Source organism: Bison bison, unplaced genomic scaffold, assembly GCF_000754665.1.
Source record: "Bison bison bison isolate TAMUID 2011002044 unplaced genomic scaffold, Bison_UMD1.0 scf7180017864518, whole genome shotgun sequence".
In the NCBI taxonomy this organism is placed as follows: Eukaryota; Metazoa; Chordata; class Mammalia; order Artiodactyla; family Bovidae; genus Bison; species Bison bison.
Window position 1 is genome coordinate 15,153,441 of NW_011495071.1, and position 20,251 is coordinate 15,173,691.

Genomic DNA, 20,251 nt, shown 5'->3' on the forward strand with positions numbered 1-20,251 from the left:
CCGTCTGATAGTATCATGGGTAGAAGCTTAAGTTTATTTGCTTGTTAGGATGTCTGATTGGGCCAACTATGAGAAGAATCTTATGATCTAAGAAAAGGTTGGTGATAATTAATTTGTTCTTTTTAGATATTAACTGCATTTCTGCTAGGTGCTGAAAGGAATATAAAGATTAGTAATTGTCTTCAAGAAGCTTATAGTCTAGAAAGGAAGAAAATCTTGTTCTTGAGTAATTGTAACACAGTTTAGAAATTTCTTTTTCTTTATTCCTTTTTTGTGTGTGTGTGTGTGGCAGGGTAACACAATACAGAGATCATAATTACAATGGCCTGAGAAAGAATTCTGGTTTCTGTTATTCCGTTAGATATTTGACAGTTAATTCAACTAACAGCTATTTGACATAGATAAGGGAAGTGATCTCCATTTTTGGATATGCGCATAGGTGAGTGTGTGACTTCTAAACAGCCTTAGAGAAAGCAACTGGTTGTCTGGTGATTAAACCTCAGGCATACTGATCCCAGAGTTACCTGTACCCATCACAGCCTCTGGGTTTCTCTTGGTTGTTGTAGATATTTTCTATACTGGGATATATTATTCAGCCTAGTTGGGGCACTATATTCTGAATTATATTAGTCCTTTCCTTGGGATTAGTATTACACCTTCCTATGTTTTTAAAAATCATTTACATAAAGTTATAACTTATTTCACCTTACCAATGAAAGTCAATGATTTAGATCTTTGCTTCATTGTGTAGTCACACTTAGTGTTCTGGGCAGTAGTCACTGCATTTAAAACACTTATTTGGTGTCTGAAGAAGTATTTGTAACCTAATTTGGCACTTTGTCCATCTTTACTGGGAAGTTTTAACTAGTGTTTGTTGTTGTTTTAATTAGTTTTAATTAGTTTAATTAGTTTTAATTACTTCTGATTCTGTATTCCATACTCAAGTCTATATGATTCAAAATAATGAATCCAAACATAATAGATAGTATGTCTCTGGCATTTTGGACAGTCAGCTTTTATAATTAAATCTTAGAATGATTTTTTCATCCTGATATCTTATGACTCATGCTGAGATCCTTAATTAAATAACTGTCCAGGTGTTCCCTTGCTCCAGTGTGTCTCCCACTGCTAAGGTCAAGATTTGCAGCCTGTGGCTTCCTACATTTTTCTCTAGATCCCTCTCTAAGAACTTGGTAGGTGTTAAATAACCTGATTGTTTAGAGTACTCTCTGTTTCTCCTATTTGTAAAGCAGAAATGGGAGAAATTCCCTGAGATGTTTTCATATCAGATCAGATCAGTCGCTCAGTCGTGTCCGACTCTTTGCGACCCCATGAATTGCAGCACACCAGGCCTCCCTGTCCATCACCAACTCCCGGAGTTCACTGAAACTCACGTCCATTGAGTCAGTGATGCCATCCAGCCATCTCATCCTCTGTCATTCCCTTCTCCTCCTGCCTCCAATCCCTCCCAGCATCAGAGTCTTTTCCAATGAGTCAACTCTTCGCATGAGGTGGCCAAAGTACTGGAGTTTCATATCAGTTACTTATTATTAATGTTTTTACTACCTCTTTATTACCTACTTCATTATTTGTTTTGAATATATTTCACTTCTTAGTCCAAAGTTGTTTGCATTAACTGATGTCTTAACTGATGTGTGCCTGTGGTACTGAGGATCTCAGATGAATAGCAACAAAATTAGTTCAGGGTATCTTTGTGAAATATTATAGGCATTTATTGATTACATATGATTTTATAGTCATAACAACTGTATGAGTTGAAATCTTTTTCAGGAAACTAGAACACAATCTTCAAATATTATTTGTCAGAATGTTCAATTTGAGAAGACAAGAAAATTGGTTTTTCTAGTGTTTTAATAGAAGTTCAATTGCTTTAAATTTTATACATATTTCTCATTGTTTAAATTTTAAAAAATTGAAGCCTATCAGGCCTTGATCTCAGCAGTATAAACTATAAAAATCATAGACAGATTCAAAATAGTTACATTAATTTTAGAAATATGGGATTCTTTGTAACAAGAATTCATATTTTATTTAAAAAAAAAAGAGGAGGCAATAATCTGTATTACAGTTTAATCTCTCCTGAGCTACTGCTTCACTGCATATCTTGTCAGTGTTTATCTAATCGAGTACACGACCATTCAAAGAATTTTTCAAATACTGAAAAACATTTACTCCTTACACAAAACATATTCATCTCTTACACAAAGCACGTATTTGATATTCAGAATTTTAGTTATTTTTTTGGAAGGAAAATGGGTTAACTGTATTTTCACATAAGGTTTTTGGCCAGCCATAAGCATGATCAAACTTAAGAGAGAGACTTTTGTTGGACTCATTTTAATTTGAGCAAAATATGAGATTTAAGGAATGCTTCAAACATTTTTCTATCATGAAGAAACATTCTCTCTTTTAAAAACAAAACAGAGATTAAAATAAGATAAATACAAAACCTAACTTCTCTTCTAAAACTGAATGAATACAGTGACAATTTGAGATCCCAAGTTTGACCTTTTCCCTTCTTTTAAAATCTTGTATTCTAGAACTTATTTCCTAACAGGGTCAGCAAGATTAAGCCTTGGCAATTGGCCATAGATCCTAAGTATCAGGTGATTACGTTCAAGATTGTTCTTTACTTCTAGTTCAGAATGCTGACTTCTGAATTAGTGCTTGTTGCTTTGGAATTTGCAAGCTGTAATAAAAAGAAAGGAAAGTGTCTAACCTATTATAACAACCACACACAAACTCGTCTGGGTCTACAATAATGGAAACAAATGAAAACCTGAATGATTTGCACACATTGAAAGGCAGAATTCTTCATTAGCGATAGGAAAAGGCAGGATTAAGATAGTATTATAAAAAGTCCTTGAGCTTTTTTTTTTATTTGCAGTCATTCAAAACATATTCTGTATATGTAGTTAGAAATTATTTCATTTATGTATTTTTTCCTTGAATATAATTTTAATGTAATTTCATCTTGGTGAATTATAACTGAATTTTTAAAGAGATGTACTATTAAGATTATGTGGACTTCCCAGGTGGCACTAGTGGTAAAGTACCCGCCTGCCAATGCAGGAGACCCAGGAGACACGGTTTTCATTCATGGGTCGGGAAGATCCCCTGGAGGAGGGCATGGCAGCCCGCTTCAGTATTCTTGCCTGGAGAATTTCATGAACAAAGGAGCCTGGCAGACTAGAGTCCATAGGGTCACACAGAGTCAGACACGACTGAAGTGACTTAGCACACATGCATGGTCTTTAAGCCATGCTGAAATTGTAAAATGAATGATTTTATGAACTAGTGTTTTTATACTTTTGATGAGTCAATTTTTACCATTTAAAAAATCAGGTTAATAACTTTAATTATTTTTAAAATTCTTTAATATCAACAGATCTTTTAGGAGGCTGTTTGCTTAGTGAATTCCAATCCCTCTGTTTGTGCTTTGAGGAAAATGGTGATTCCTCTAATCTGTTACACAGTAATTTCCTGGATAAGATCAGATCAGATCAGTTGTTCAGTCATGTCCAACTCTCTGCAACCCCATGAACCATAGCACGCCAGGCCTCCCTGTCCATCACCAACTCCCAGAGTTCACTCAAACTCACGTCCGTCGAGTCGGTGATGCCATCCAACCATCTCATCCTCTGTTATACCCTTCTCCTCCTGCCCTCAATCTTTCCCAGTATCAGGGTCTTTTCAATTGAGTCAGCTCTTTGCATCAGGTGGCCAAAATATTGGAGTTTCAGTTTCAACATGAGTCCTTCTAATGAACACCCAGGACTGATCTCCTTTAGGATGGACTGGTTGGATCTCCTTGCAGTCCAAGGGACTCTCAAGAGTCTTCTCCAACACCACAGTTCAAAAACATCAATTCTTTGGCACTCAGCTTTCTTTATAGTCCAACTCTCACATCCATATATGACCACTGGAAAAACCATAACCTTGACTAGACGGACCTTGTTGGCAAAGTAATGTCTCTGCTTTTGAATATGCTGTCTAGGTTGGCCATAACCTTCCTTCCAAGGAGTAAGCGCCTTTTAATTTCATGGCTGCAGTCACCATCTGCAGTGATTCTGGAGCCCAAAAAAATGAAGTCTGACACTGTTTCCACTGTTTCCCCATCTATTTGTCATGAAGTGATAGGACTGGATGCCATGATCTTAGTTTTCTGAATGTTGAGCTTTAAGCCAACTTTTTCACTCTCTTTCACTTTCATCAAGAGGCTCTTTAGTTCTTCACTTTCTGCCACAAGGGTGGTGTCATCTGCGTATCTGAGGTTATTGATATTTCTCCTGGATAATTCCCTGGATATGAAGCCCAAAAAGTTAGATATTTTTGATACTTCTGGGACAGAAATGGGGCTTTTCAGGTGTGTTAGTAGTAAAGAACTCACCTGCCAGTGCAGGAGACACGAGACGTAGGTTTGATCGTTGGGCAGGGAAGATCCCCTGGAGGAGAGCATGGCAACCCACTCCAGTATTCTTGCCTGGAGAATCCTATGGACAGAGGAGCCTGGCAGGCTATAGTCCATAGGGTTGCAAAGAGTTGGACATGACTGAAGCAACTTAGCATGGACAGAAATAGCACAGTTTTTATCAAGTTTGTGGAAAGCAAAACTAATAGATCATGGAATATGAATCCTTGAATTTGGGAATATTGCTCTTGCTGTAATTCCAAAGACCAAATAACTGCTTCAGTAATTTCTTTCTCCTTGTCTCCCACATTGCACCATAGTAGCTTAGTCAGTCTTTTGAAGCATTTTATTTATGAATTATATTGACTAGTAAACAAAATTCACTTTGAATCCATTGGATATATCAGCACATATTTACAACATTTTAATCAGTCATTAAACGTAAGTCTAATCTACGCAAACTAGAAAATATTTTATAACTCTTGATTTCTTGATCCATCCATGTATTTATTCATCTAACCTCATTTGACCATGTCATGGTTTTGCAATCTAGAGAAGATATTCTTCATGGACATATCATATTTTTTGGTTTTGATAGAATGTCAGTAGAAACATATTTAATGACAGCATTTTGTTGCTAGAACTTAATCTTTGCAAGAGAATTCACTTTATTAAAATATCTCTATGAGACACTTTCTTTTTTCAGACCTGAACGGTGTGATCCATATATTCATGTCTCTTTAGACCTCAGTTTTAGAGTTAATTCAAGTGGCTGTGTTGTGCACTGTATAGACAGTGTCCTCTCCTCACATCACTGACCTGTCAGCAGTGGTCTCTTAAGAAGGGACTGGTTGGTTGAGATTTTATTTGGCATTTGGCTTCCTGGGCCAGAGCCAATGATTCAGCTAACTAATACATAAATACCATTGGGGGTAAAATTGTGAAACTTGAAATCTGTGGTTATTTGTTAATCATTATGATTAATATATGGGCTTCCCAGGCAGTGCTGGTAGTAAAGAATCTGCTTGCCAATGCAGGAGAGATAAAAGACACAGATTTGATCCCTGGGTTGAGAAGATCCCCTGTAGAAGGAAATAACTGAAGCGTTTCCAGACATGTTTCAGACATGACTGAAGCAACTTAGCCTGATTAATATACAATATTCATTGTCTTTCTGTCACCATTTAATACATGAATTAGATGATGAACTCAGTCCGTGGAAGGCCTGAACTAATGCCATTGCTGCTGCTTTGCAGATACTTTCTGTTATCTGAAAACTTCTCTTTTAAACTCTCTGATTATACATGCTGCTTATTTACACAACCAAGTGTTTGTCTCTCCACTGAAGCGTCACTCTATTCTTTAGGAGTATGTGAGTATTTTTCATATGTAGTGTTTTCTATTTTGATTATAATATACTCATCTGTGCTGTTTGCATATTTTGTGCGTCTGTGTCTTTGTCATGTGGTGGAGTGCCATTAAATTGTGTTCTCCTTTCTTCCTACATAACCAGTAGACGTATTAATATTATGAGTAGAGAGGTGGTTGTTCTTAAACCATTAAACAGAATAACTTGAGATGTACTCTCACCTTTTAAAGAGATAAACCTTGCCTCTTGTTTCCTTCAATATGATTAACTACAGGCATTTCAGGTATCTGCTGAGCAGAATAAGGACTACCTTTTTATGTGAAGTAGTTGTCTAAAGATCAGAAATAATTACTTTGTACATTAGCCTTCATGGCCTGCATGACCTGGTTAATTAATTTTTTGCCAGGATAATAATAATAGATATATATTTGAAGATATGCTTCATCATTTAGTATCTAATTGACCTCTAATTTTAAGAGCTGGACCTTGCATTTATTGTCTTTTGGAATTGGCTGAACAGACGGCAGGAAGACTGAGGAAAGTGAGGAACCCTGCAATCTCACGTAGTTCCTCTGTTTTATGTTGTATATGTTGTATCTCTTTGTTAATTGTATTTAGCATTGGTAAACAAAAAGCAATTACACTGCTCCTGTTTTGGCTCTAGCAAATAGTCCTTTTTTGGGTGTTATTGATCAGGTAAGGGATCTCCTTTCAACAGCCTCTGAACAGGACTAAATAAACCCATTGCAAGTAACTCGATACTTCTATTAGCATTGTATGTGTATCTGATACTCTCGCAATGAAATGAGAGTTCTAAACAAAGCTTAGAAGTCTAGGATTAGCCCCCATTTTCAGCAAACCCTTAAAATATTTTGTAATTCTATCTTCAATCGTGAATTAGCCAGGAAAAACAGACCCTCTCTCCATTTCTCTGCTGTATGCTGTTTTTAATTGCCCATGGGCAGGCTGCTGTGATCTTTGAAAGTTTAAATCCAAGATAAAAATGCAAATCTAATTATTTCTTTTATGTAATCGAATTAACTTTTTAAGTAATGATAGATGCTCTATAGCCCGCTTCTAACATTTTAATAATGAAGTTTCTGAATTATAAAGAATAGGTAAAGCTGCTATAATTCATGAATAGCAATGGCCTTAGATAAAAGTATAAATTCTTACTGTGGATTAGAAACTTTGCGTGAGTTAATCATGCTAGATGGTTAAAGTTGGAGTGGATCTAGAAATAAAAAGAGGTTATACTGAACCAGATTCTTTTAGCTGCTATATAGAATTATTAATCAGCTTGCTACCTATTTTCTTATGGCAAAGATATCATTCAGCTGACCAGAGCCTGATGGTGAATCTCAATGCTTTCCATGCACACTATTCTTCAGTTTCCTGAACTCTCTTTAGACTCTCCCTTTTGTATCTTATCTACTTCTGCTTATCTCTCAGACTTTACTCCCAGCTCCTTCTCAAATCAGGGAAAATTCAAGGAAGCCAAAGCCTCTGCTTCTTTGGGATTAAAGAAGAGTGCGAGAGTGCATTACCTCTTAAGGAGCAGGAGGGTATGGAGCCCAGTGGGCGGATGATCCAGGTGGTGCCAGCATATGACATTACATAACATTGAATCAGTTCCCCAGGGAAAAAACAGCTCTTTTCTCTTTTTCCCTTGATCTCCCTGATTACATTGAGGGCTCAGTTTAGTGTTAGTACACTTTAAGCCCTTTTCAGGTTGTGCTAATCTCTCTCTTTGTAGGCGAGAGAGATCATCTTAAGTCTTGGAGCTTTGGGGGACAATAGTGCTTAGAATTAAAGTAAAACTTTTATTTTTATTGTTACATTATCATTTACTTATGACAAGTGATTTTCTATTGAATTTCCTATTGGTTTTCTATTTGAGGTAGTGCTTTTGAAATGTATTTAAGCAAAAAAAAGAAGTCAATTTAAATAAAACTGTAAGTAAGTAATAATTGGGTACTTGGATATGGCAAAGGTTATAAAGACAGTTCTTTAATGATGGAATTTTAAGACAATATTGCCGGAGCACTACCCTGAGAGATGTCAGATGTCTGGCTTCCATTCTTCTGCTTTCACAGAATGTTAAACTTGGACACATGCTCTAGTGGTCCCCATGGCTCTCACTCACTGATCAGGGGTAGGGTGGGCACCTATTCCTATTGTACAACAATAGAGTGAGTTTACTGTTAAGCTATACAGAAAAATAACCCTAAGTTTATGGTTTTTTTTCTACTTTTTTTTGGAATTAAAATGCCCTTTCCTTTTATGAAGCACAGGTGATAATAGATAGGGTGTGCTTCATTTCTTTTTTTTCCAGTAATTTTAGTTGGTAAAATAAAAAGTTCCCAAATATATGTTAAGTTCCCACTTCTGTTTTTCTTTGAAATTTCTTTGGCACTCTTTCTCTAGTGCAAATCCTTTACTGTATACAAGGGAGCTGAGGCATAGACAACTCGTCCAGGCTTAAAAGGCTACATGTTGTCAGAGTCATGAGTGGAAGCCAGCTGTCTTTGACTTCTAGACTAGCGCTATTTCCATCATTCCAGGTTGTATCTCAATTTGCCTTTTTTGTGATATGAAAATCTTAGTGCATTTGAGTTTCCCAGTTTGTAAAATGTGGATAATAATACCTAACATCTAAAATCTCATTACAGTCTCTTTATCCTTAAATAGAAAAAAAAAAAAAAAAAAAAGAGGAAGAAGAAGATTGGCCATTAGAATCAGTTTATATCTCAGAACTAGTACAACTCTGGCTGCCTCCTCACAAAGAAAGAGATAAAAAGAACAAAATTGGAATCTTTTTGTAACATGGTATGAAATATACTTATGGCTGAGTGATTCTTTTGGTGTGTGCATGCTAAGTTGCTTCAGTCATGTCCAACTCTGTGCAGTGCTATGGACTGTAGCCCGCCAGGCTTCTCTGTCCATGGGATTCTCCAGGCAAGAACACTGGAGTGGGTTGCCATGCCCTCCTCCAGGGGATCTTCCCGACCCAAGGATCAAACCCAAATCTCTTAAGTCTCTTGCATTAGCAGGCAGGTTTGTGGCTCAGCTGGTAAAGAATCCGTCTGCAATGTGGGAGACCTGGGTTCGATCCATGGGTTGGGAAGATGCCCTGGAGAAGGGAAAGGCTACCCACTCCAGTATTCTGGCCTGGAGAATTCTGTGGACTGTATAGGCCATGGACGACTGAGCAACTTTCACTTCACTTCACTTCACTTCTTTACCACTAGTGCCACCTGGGAAGCCCAATTCTTTTTTTTTTTTTTTAATTTTAAAAATTGATTTATTTGGAGTTTAACTGAGCTACAGTGTTGTGTTAGCTTCTTTTTTTTCCTTTTTTTATTCATATATATTTAATATAAATTTATTTATTTTAATTGGAGGCTAATTACTTTACAATATTGTATTGGTTTTGCCATACATCAATATGAATCTGCCAGGGTGTACACGTGTTCCCCATCCTGAACCCCTCTCCCACCTCCCTCCCCATACCATCCCTCTGGGTCATCCCAGTGCACCAGCCCCGAGCATCCTGTATCGTGCATCGAACCTGGACTGGCAATTCGTTTCACATATAATATTATACATGTTTCAATGCCATTCTCCCAAATCATCCCACCCTTGCCAATTCTTTTGGTATTTAAATATAAATGTCTTAGTTAATGGTACAATTTTTGAGTTGGCAAAAAAATTCTACAGATCCAAATGCATTTTTGGCTGACCCAATACTTTCTAGGGGCTTAAAAGTGATAGGTCTCTATGCTGAGGCTCAGTCACATTTAATGTTAGTACTTGTTTTTATAGCAATCTTCTGCAGTGTTGAAAGTGAGCAGTGAGTGACAGTGGTTTAAAATTATTTTTTCTGTGAAATTGGCTAATTTGATATATATGAGGAATGTATGAATCTGAGTGTACTTTTAAGCTGAATTTCTACATATAATAGAAGGTAGAAAGAATAAAATGCATTGTTTGAGAGTGTATGTAATCTAGAACCAGCACGAGTATCAGGGACAAATAAATCAAGATTTAAATTCCAGTTCTACTACTTATTAGTTCTGTAACATGTTTTGCTACTTACTAGCTATAACAAATGGAGAAGGCAATGGCACCCCACTCCAGTACTCTTGCCTGGAGAATCCCATGGATGGAGGAGCCTGGTAGGCTGCAGTCCATGGGGTCACTAAGAGTTGGACACGACTGAGTGACTTCACTTTCACTTTTCACTTTCATGCATTGGAGAAGGAAATGGCAACCCACTCCAGTGTTCTTGCCTGGAGAATCCCAGGGACAGGGGAGCCTGGTGGGCTGCCATCTACGGAGTCGCACAGAGTTGGACATGACTGAAGCGACTTAGCAGCAGCAGCAGTAGCAGCAGTAGCTGTGGGATTAGAGATCATTAAAAAAAACTCTCCTAAGTGCTCAAGGCATTTTATCTATCACTATCATCATTGTTGTATGAGCTATAGGAATAATTTCAGAATCCCTAACAGTGAAACACACATGTACATATTTTGTGACTACATGTTTAACATGTTTATATTTACATACATATGCATATTTAGAACCCACAAATAAGTGATGTGAATATAGGATAATCAATGTGCAAGCACTGTAATCAATTAGTATCACCAGGGCAGTCTCTAGCATAAGAAAGGACAACAATTTTCTCTGACTGCCAAATGAGAACTATTTTAATTGTCAGTAAGAAGAGACTAAGGTTTATCAGGTACTCAGAAATGGTTGACCAAGAATTAGGTAGAACTGCCTGGAGAGTGTCTAAAAAGGAATGTGGCATTTTATTCTAGAAATTAGAGTCAAATTCTTACTTTTCACACTAAAATGGGCTTTTCTATTAGATCAGTAGTGCTTGTGGGATAGTAAATGAACCTTTTCAATTTATTTTATAGCTTTTTTTTTCTTAATACACAGATGAAGTTAGTGATGTAGCAGCACAAAATGCGAAAGTCCTGCTTGTTTAAAATAAAGTTGTTCATATAAATCTTATGTATGCCATCTCCTGTAAGTCAAGCATTTGCCCAGCTTTTGTGAATTATGTCTGTACTTAGAATTTAAGAAGTTAAACAGTATGCATACCAGACTTGAGAGATGGGAAATAAAAATTGATATACTGTGTGACACTTGATATAGCACAGAGAAATATCTTTTAAATTTTAAAGGATATACTGACATAACCATTTTTAATTCACATAAGGTAACTCCCACTCAAAGTTTTTAATGTTAGAGTCAGATATTTTTACATGTTCAAAACAAAAGAAAATAAACGATGCAAAAGATGTAATGTCTCAGTGTGAGACACTGAATTCATTTTAGCTGCCACCCAATCTATTAAGAAAATGTTAAAGTTGTAGCATTAAACAATGAAAGTTAAGGAATTCACAAATCAGAATAAAGAGTAAAGTTCATCCCCAGTCAGGTCATAGTCATGACTTTTGTTAAATATTTTTCAGTGGAAGATTTTTATCTTAAAGTGTCTACAGATGAGTTTCTACAGTGGCTGAGATTAGTGCAGCTGGAAAGAGCTCTCAGCTAGGCTGACTCTGCTGCTTGAACATGTTGACGAGGTGAACATACTGTCTTAAAAAACTCTAACAGGCCATGCTTGTTCCAATGCTGGAAATCATTCATTTCCCAGCCTCTCAAATGTTGGCTCTTCCTTATTCATCCTTTAGTTGTATTATTAACAGGAAAAGAGGGGAAAACCCCAAGAAAACTGATTTTACTTTTGATTCCCTAAGAACTTTTGTTCCCTTTCAAAAGTTGTGATGATGTCAAGAATCAGTTTCCCAAACAGAAAAGCGTTAACTTTTGTATTGTTATTTAATAAAAGATGTAAGTCTTAGTTTGGCATTTTTAAAGCTGGATTTGGCAGAAGTCTTTTGTTAATTTATATATAGTTAAATACAGGGCACTTTAGGATTAATGTCACTGAATGGTATCTAAGAAGGCAATAAGAGGACTGAGACTTCTGGGAAAGAAGGATCTCTAGCTGCTGGTTCAGGTATTTGTTTGTTTTAAAGGACCCTGTCCCACCCTCTGTGGCTGTCAGTCTCTTCTTCCTCCAGACTTGCATTTCACTGAAAATTGTGAACATTATGATGTTGTTATTCAGTCACTCAGTAGTGTCTGACTCTCTACAACCCCTTAGACTGCGGCATTCCAGGTTCCTCTGTCCTCCACTATCTCCTGGATTTTGCTCAAACTATGTCCATTGAGTCAGTGATGCTATCTAACTATCTCATCCTCTGCCTTCTCTTTCTCCTTTTGTCTTCAGTCTTTCCCAGCATCAGGGTCTTTTCCAGTGAGTCAGCTCTTCACATCAGGTGGCTAAACTATTGGAGCTTGACCATCAGTCTTTCCAATGAATATTCAGGGTTGATTTTCTTTAGGATTGACTAGTTTGATTGCCTTGCAACCAAGGAACTCTCTTGGAGTCTTCTCCAGAACCACAGTTTTAAAGCATCAACTCTTCAGTGCTCAGCCTTCTTTATGGTCCAACTTGCAAATCCATACATGACTACTAGAAAAAAAATAGCTTTGACTATAAGGATCTTTACTGGCAAAGTGACATGTCTGTTTTTGTTAATATGCTATCTAGGTTTGTCATAGCTTTCTATCCAAGGAGCAAGCGTCTTTTAATTTTATGGCTGCAGTCACCATCTGCAGTGATTTGGGGACCCAAGAAAATAAAGCCTGTCACTATTTCCATTGTTTCTCCACCTATTTGCCATAAAGTGATGGAACCAGATGCCATGATCTTTGTTTTTTGAATGTTGAGTGTTAAGCCAGCTTTTTTACTCTCCTCTTTCACTTTCATCAAGAGGCTGTTTAGTTTCTCTTCACTTTCTGCCATAAGGGTGGTATCATCTGCCTATCTAAGGTTATTGATATTTCTCCCAGCAATCTTGATTCCAGCTTGTGACCAACCCTGACATTTCACATGATCTACTCTGCATAGAACTTAAATAAGCGGGGTGACAATATACAGCCTTGTCTTACTCCTTCCCTAATCTTGAACCAGTCAGTATATCCATGTCCAATTCAACCTGTTGCTTCTTGACCCATGCACAGGTTTCTCAGGAAACAGGTAAGGTGGTCTGGTTATGATAGCTTCTAGATAAGCAGCTTAGTATCTGGAAGCTGGAGTTTGAAAGAATCAACATGGTTATAGTGGTAGAAGAATGAGCTTAGATGCAGAAGGTGATGGAGAAGAAGAAAGCGCACATGAGTTGGAAGCTATTACCTTCCTTAGTGATGAATAACAGAGGTTCAAGGGAAAGAAAACCTAGTTCCAAGTTTCCTCTCCACTGTATTCTGTGTAATTCTTTGCAATGCTTTATGCAGACTCAAATTTCTAAATTTTGTGTTTGAAGATTAGATGAAGAGGAGAAACTGTTAGATGACCTGATATTTGTCTTTGGAAAAGTGGAGAGGAGCATGCAAAAGTGAAATACTGGGTTCTAGCTGGAGGATAGTCTTAGACGATCAGTTAGACCAGTGATAGAGCAAACATACAGTCTACTCCTGGAGGACTTCCAGCCTGTGGCTGGACTATGTGTAATGGAAAGGTGGACACCCGGGCAAATGAACATGAAGTTGTGCTTTTGAAATTGGCCTCCACACAACAGCTGTTTTCTGTTAAGATTATCTGGTTTCATTCTATTGTGTACTGTCACATGCGCTGGTCTCTGACAGGGCCCTTTCATGGATTCCATTTTAAGGTGCATTCCATGCCCTACGTGCAGGTCCACAGCCCCATATCAATACAGTATCTTTCATTCTCAATAAAATACAGTGTCTTTCATTCTCAACAATTCCTTGACTATGGAAAGCCAGATTGGTGATATACAGTATACCTCAAGTCATTAAGATTACAAAGGCAAATGACTTGTGAAGCAGAAGTATAAACTATTTTATTGTTTTAGATTAGTTTAATTTTTTTTCTAACACATTGCTTTTGTATAAGAAAATCAGTTTAAAAATGTAAATATACATTGAAAGACCCTTGTTTTCAATATTAGGAAAATTATTAAATTTATTATGATATGTTCATGTGATCAGCTGTTATAGACTATTAATAATGATACTGACAAGTAATTTTTAATGATTTAGGATAATGCTTTCAACATAACATTAGATGGCGGAAAAAACCCTAGAACATAATAATCTAAATACAGTACAATCTTGGCTACATAAAAATAGGCATTTTAAAAAAGGTTGCAAAAGGATACATTGCTTTTATAATTAACTTTATTATTATTTTACTTTAAAAATACAGGTAACAGAAAAGGAGGAGATATCTATCCTTTGTGATCACCTCAATAGATTGTGTTCACCAAATAGATAATCAAGTCTTACAACTTGACTGTTAGAACATTTCTGGTTTCTTTCATAGAGCGCTCAGTTAATCAAAAAACAACCAGGTATCTATATAGCTGAAAAAAATACACAAATATAGATCTTTCCAGTGCTTTCAGGCTATTTTACTGTCTTTGCCTCTATGCCTGCTCCATCTCTTGCTAATTTTCCCAACTTTACCTATGTCACTGAATTAATTCCATAGATTTGTTTGTTCCCTATAACTCAGATAGGCCACGATTTCAAGTCTAGGGAAAGAGAAGATGTGGAGATAATTATTGATCTACTCTCACCGAAACTTTTTCTTCTCCCTTCTGTTGAAGACACAGTCCCTGCTGAGAAACAGAGTAGGATTAGGGAAGCATAGAATGGCAGAAAGAAGCACAGGTTTGGCCTCAGGATGGCCACCCCTAGTCTTTGGTCTGCTTGTAATGACTACCTCTGGCAAACTACTCTTCTACATCGATTCTCATTTCCATACATTTAGGATAAGGATCATGGCACAAAATTATTCCTAAAATTCTTCGTGACTCTAGATAGTGGAAATTAACTCTAGTTCTTAAAACATGGCAAGCAGTAGGTAGTCTCTGCTGCAAAGCTTTCAGGCAAATGTCAGGTTTGGCCAGAGCATAAGCCATGTCCACTTAGGAATGTTTGCATTTTAAACCATTGAAAGGTTTTGAATTATGAGGTCAAATTCATGTTTCCTTTGTGGAGTTTTGTGATGGCTTGTAATTCCTGCCACATGAAATAATGGCTAAGGGGGATTTTTAGAGAAACACATTTAGGAAGAGGGCCTGTAAATGCCTGCTTTCAGGCCACACCAAACACATTTCTGCAGCCAATGACAAACTCCTGGCATTAGAGTTGTATAATGGAAAGGGTGACACAAACTTAATTTTAGTGTTGTAAGTGAAATATTATAATTTTAAGGAAAAAATCCTTATAGCTTTGCTAACATATTAATTGCAGGAAATTACAGCATATCCTAGAGAAGTATTATGTCAGTGGCGTGTATAGCATATAACACCTTTTCCTAGTCTCTCTTGTTTTTACCCCAAGTGTTGCATTTTCATTTGAAAGGAGATGTGTTAAGTAGTTAGAACTTTGTCTAACTGTGGGGATGGTGCCCAGTGTGGCTGACTGTCTGAAAACAATTAAGCTGTGAAGGGGAGACTTCTTGGTTATGCTTCCTGGGAGTGGGTTTACTGCTTGAAGCATAATGTTGATGTGGCTATTCTTTTGGCCATTTCCTCATTTCTGGCTTGTTAGGTTTTATCTCCCAGTCCCAATAAATTTTCCAACTACAATTTATTCATTGGGTTGCAAGATAAAGAATGAGAGAATTTCATTTCTGATGTGTGGTAGTTTAATATGGTTTTCCGATTTCCTCCCATTTTGTTTGAAGTAAATAGGGTAATTACTCACTAAAATTCTAATATCTTTCAGGGCTTTAGGGATGAATCTAAAACAGAACCATATAATGTTTTATTTAAGCAAATCCATGTTCTTATTAGGCAGTTCACCTTAATGTCATTTTTTATAAATAAACTTTGTTTTCTTTTTTCAAGGGTTATTTAATTAATTTTGTTGTACTACCATAGTCTGACGTCTGCATCTGCTAAGGCCTGCAGGATGTGATTTGCAGTTTAAAAATGAAAATAATTTATTATTTTAAAAATGATAAATCATTCAGGAATGATGCATAAATATGAATGTAAAAGCATCTGATGCACTTCTATGTCTCCCTTTTTTTCTTTTATACTAAAGCATATGTACAGTTTATCTGTTTTTGCACAGAGCACTTATGCCAGTTGTACATTTGATTAATATCTAACTGGGTATGAGTGAAGCCTATTCTGGAGAAACCACTGCCGTGCCAGCTTCTTGAACTGTTTATGGTCTCCATTAATTGCAGGGCTTTACCATATAACCATTGTGTAGATCTGGTTTTACTTATCAAATCCAGATCTGCTTTTTCTCCCCCTGTGGATCAGGGTGACGTTCCTTGTGCTACCAGCTTCTTCTTATTTGGGGTTTCATAGCATGTTGGGAATTGAAGCTGTCAGCCCTAGAACTCCCAGTGTTTCTGTGGAAAGATTAACATTGCTAGAGTAAATCTTTGGTAAGTTTGCTCTACATGCAACCTAGTCAGGTTAAACAATCATTTTACTTTTTAGTTCAGTATTTATTTTATTAATATGGACTGATACTCATTTTGTCTGCAGCCTTTTGCCCTATTTTGGATGAGTCGCTCCAAACTGGAAGGCTTTTAAAGTCTTGTCTTTAGTCTTTCACCGTAGACTCCATATTTTCCCTCAGCGGGAGGAGTAGGTGAGAGAATGAGGTGAGGGACAATACAGAGAAGATTTCTGTGAAAAAGCTAACATTGTCTTTTCTCCTTAAGAAAGCTTGAAGATCATATTTTCTTTGGAAATGAGATTGTATGAGGGAGTATTTTGGTTTGGTTTATAAAAAGACTGTTTCACTTTCCCAGTAAAAAGGGCTGGCTGTTCAGTAGTAGTCTTAATCTCCACCCTGAAAGAACTCATGTTGGCTGTGTGTTTGTGAAGGGACAAAATATATTGAATTTAAATAGAAGAGCAAGTCTGTCCCATTCTGGTCCCTAACAGTTTCATTTTTGCCAGACCTAGCTCCTGAATCTGGGTTGAAAAGCAACTGGGTGATGCACTGGTAATTCATAAATTGGGTGTTCTAATTATTAACTGTAAAATGAAGCAAAGATATCTGGGAAGAAATCTAAGGAGACAATGCCTCTTCATTTATGCTGACAGTGTTTGGGAACATTCTCATTACCTTTTTGGCCAAGAAAGTCTTAACTACATTCTGAAAAAAAAATTAAAAGAAGACTTTACTTCTTAAAAAATTTAACTAACTAGCTGTGAAGTTGTATAAGAGAAAACACTGTGAAAAATGGTCAGCGTGCTCGTGTTTTAAGCACAGCAGATGAAATGATTTATTGGGTTTTATACACATTCTATATAAAGGGTAAGCATTGCTAACAGAATGAGTGGCAGCCTCTGGGAGCTGAACGGGCCCCAGGGACTAGTCTTTGTTCCTCTGGTCTTGACAGGCATGTGTCTCTGTTAAATGAGAGCTTAATTTCTCTCATATGTGAACAATTTTCAAGCCCAACAAAGGCAGCCAGGACTGGAGCTATTTAAAAGAACCAGCTCAGGAGGAAGCATTCTTGAAGAAAGGGGATGCTAAAAGGCTAATTACTCACCATGGCTTAGCAACTATTTTATTTTTTCCCTAAGCAAGGTTTATTAACATGGATATACCACTTAAAAAAATAAATAAACACACTTTAAATTACAAATTATATTTTTATTCTTTGTGAAGTAGCCATTTACTGATCTCTGCTCATTGAAAAGAGGTGCCCCCATCAGCAGTGGTGTATATCATGGAATATTAATTCAATAGAGGGGGAGGGGAGAGGCTAATATACTTTGGATCCTTTTTCTCTCAAGTGGAAGGAATTTAAACTATTTTCTAAGCAGCATCCTTGGCAACACTGTAAACCTTTTCTTTAGACAATAATTGCTTAAAATGTGGAGGGGATCTTTATTTTGACATTTTCTGTGGGTGTTTCAAACTATGATTAGTTTGTCTCAATTTCTGGACTCTGGTATCTGGGGGAAAAATCCATATTGATAAACAGGCATATATAGGAGGTTACAGATATATCTATACTTAGACTTTCCATATTTTCTTAAAGAGGTTTTGTAAACTGGATTATTTCCTGGTTTGGAATTGTATTAGAGTCCTCATTGGCCCTTTATCTTAATTTTTGACCACTGATCTTTAAATTTCTGTACTTTTCCTCTCAAGCTTGGTATCTTTTTCAGTTGGTAATGATCTATAAATAAACATTTAAATGTATTTATGTGGCAACTGTTTTATAATGTTTTATAAAGGTGAAAGTACTTAAACACAAACTATAATCACCTTCTTATTTATCTATTTTGTATGTTTTTAAAATAAGACACACCAATTATTCACGTTGTTTACAAAAAAGGAGTTTAGAAATGTGAGGTGAACTTACATCCAATGAAAACACTAACTTGAATATTGAGACCCTTTGGCCAGATTTGCCTTGTGAGTTATTTTAGAACGAAAAAAATGACCTAGATTTTCTTGATGATCACCAATAATTTGCTGAATGACCTTTGGCAAATCAGTTAATCCCTGGAGCCTCAAATGCCTTATCTGTAAACGAAGGTTTTTCCCAACTCCAAACTTCTATGTTTCAATAATAATGTAAAAGTGGATCTCTGAAATAAAAAATGACATGGTTGCAGAATATCTACAATCAAGTGATTTTAAAATATACCCCTAATGACATTATTAGAAATCTGCATTTTGAATTTTTAATATAGGAAAATCAGAAAATCCTCAAATATGGTGCCTTTGCTGGCACAAAGTCAGGCATACAACATTATCATTCCGCAGAAGCAGCTTTCTACCATACATGACAGACACAGCAGAAAAGGTGAGAAAACTGTTGATTTTATTTGTAATGATGGATAGCTGACAGACAAGTCTTTTGATTGTATTTGATTATCAAAGTGGCTTTCATGAGTGAATCAGAATTTTCATGTCATTGTGGTTGTGCTTGAACAAACATAGTTTGCACCTGCATGGTTATTTCTGCTGCTGTAGAGAGAACTCCTGAAAGTGTCTGAGCCCTGTGTACAGCTATCATGGTTTAACTCTCAAGGAGATTGGGGTGGTTTATTCACTTAGAGTGTGAAATGGTGACTATGTGACTTAGAGAAGAAAAAAGTAAAAGCCATTTCCTCCAAGGTACTTTTCCTTAGCATCTTTCGTTGCTACCCAGAAGTATGTACTGTGCTTTCCATAAGAAGCCGTGTTTTAGTAGAAGTAGCACATACCAAACCACTTAAACTAATGACTAACCCTCTTCGTTCCACATTTGGAGTGTATTTGAATATGAAAAAGAGTAGGATCTTCAGAAATGAGTGTCAAAGAAAATTTTAGCCTCCTTATTTCTGACATGAATTAATTAGATTAAATTTTCTTTCCCTTTTTTGTTTACGTTTATCCAAAATGAATAATCAGTATCATTTTTACGTAAATCTGCTTCTCTTTTTTGCCCAGTTTTATTGAGATATAATTTTTATTCATCACTATATAAGCTCAAAGTGTACAGCATAATAGGTTGACTTACATATATTGTGAAATGATTACTTCAATAAGTTTAGTTCACCCATTATCTGATATAGGTACATTAAAAGAAAAAGAAAAAGAAAAATTGTTTTCCTTGTGATGAGGTCTCTTGGGATTTGCTCTCTTAACAATTTTCATACATATTATATAGCAGTGTTAACTATAGTCACCAGTTCAGTTCAGTCGCTCAGTCATGTCCAACTCTGCGACCCCATGAATTGCAGCATGCCAGGCCTCCCTGTCTATCACCAACTCCCGGAGTCTACCCAAACCCATGTCCATCGAGTTGGTGATGCCATCCAGCCATCTCATCCTCTGTCATCCCCTTCTCCTCTTGCCCCTAATCCTTCCCAGCATCAGGGTCTTTTCCAATGAGTCAACTCTTTGCATGAAGTGGCCAAAGTATTGGAGTTTCAGCTTCAACATCAGTCCTTCCAATGAACACCCAGGATTGATCTCCTTTAGGATGGACTGGTTGGATCTCCTTGCAGTCCAAGGGACTCTCAAGAGTCTTCTCTAACACCACAGTTCAAAAGCATCAGTTCTTTGGTGCTCAGCTTTCTTCACCATCCAACTCTCCCATCTATACACGACTATTGGAAAAACCATGGCCTTGACTAGATGGACCTTTGTTGGCAAAGTAATGTCTCTGCTTTTATATTTAAAAGCTATCTAGGTTGGTCATAACTTTCCTTCCAAGGAATAAGCATCTCTTAATTTCATGGCTGCAATCACCAGCTGCGGTGATTTTGGAGCCCCCCAAAATAAAGTCTGACACTGTTTCCATTGTTTCCCCATCTATTTCCCATGAAGTGATGGGACCAGATGCCATGATCTGT

General features: G+C 36.8%; 1 protein-coding gene across 26 annotated transcripts in view; it reads left to right on the forward strand.

Moving 5' to 3' along the window:
- Nucleotides 1-20,251, forward strand: part of SOX6 (SRY (sex determining region Y)-box 6) — a 722,502-nt gene that overhangs the window by 498,126 nt on the left and 204,125 nt on the right. The gene's annotated exons all lie outside the window — the stretch shown is intronic.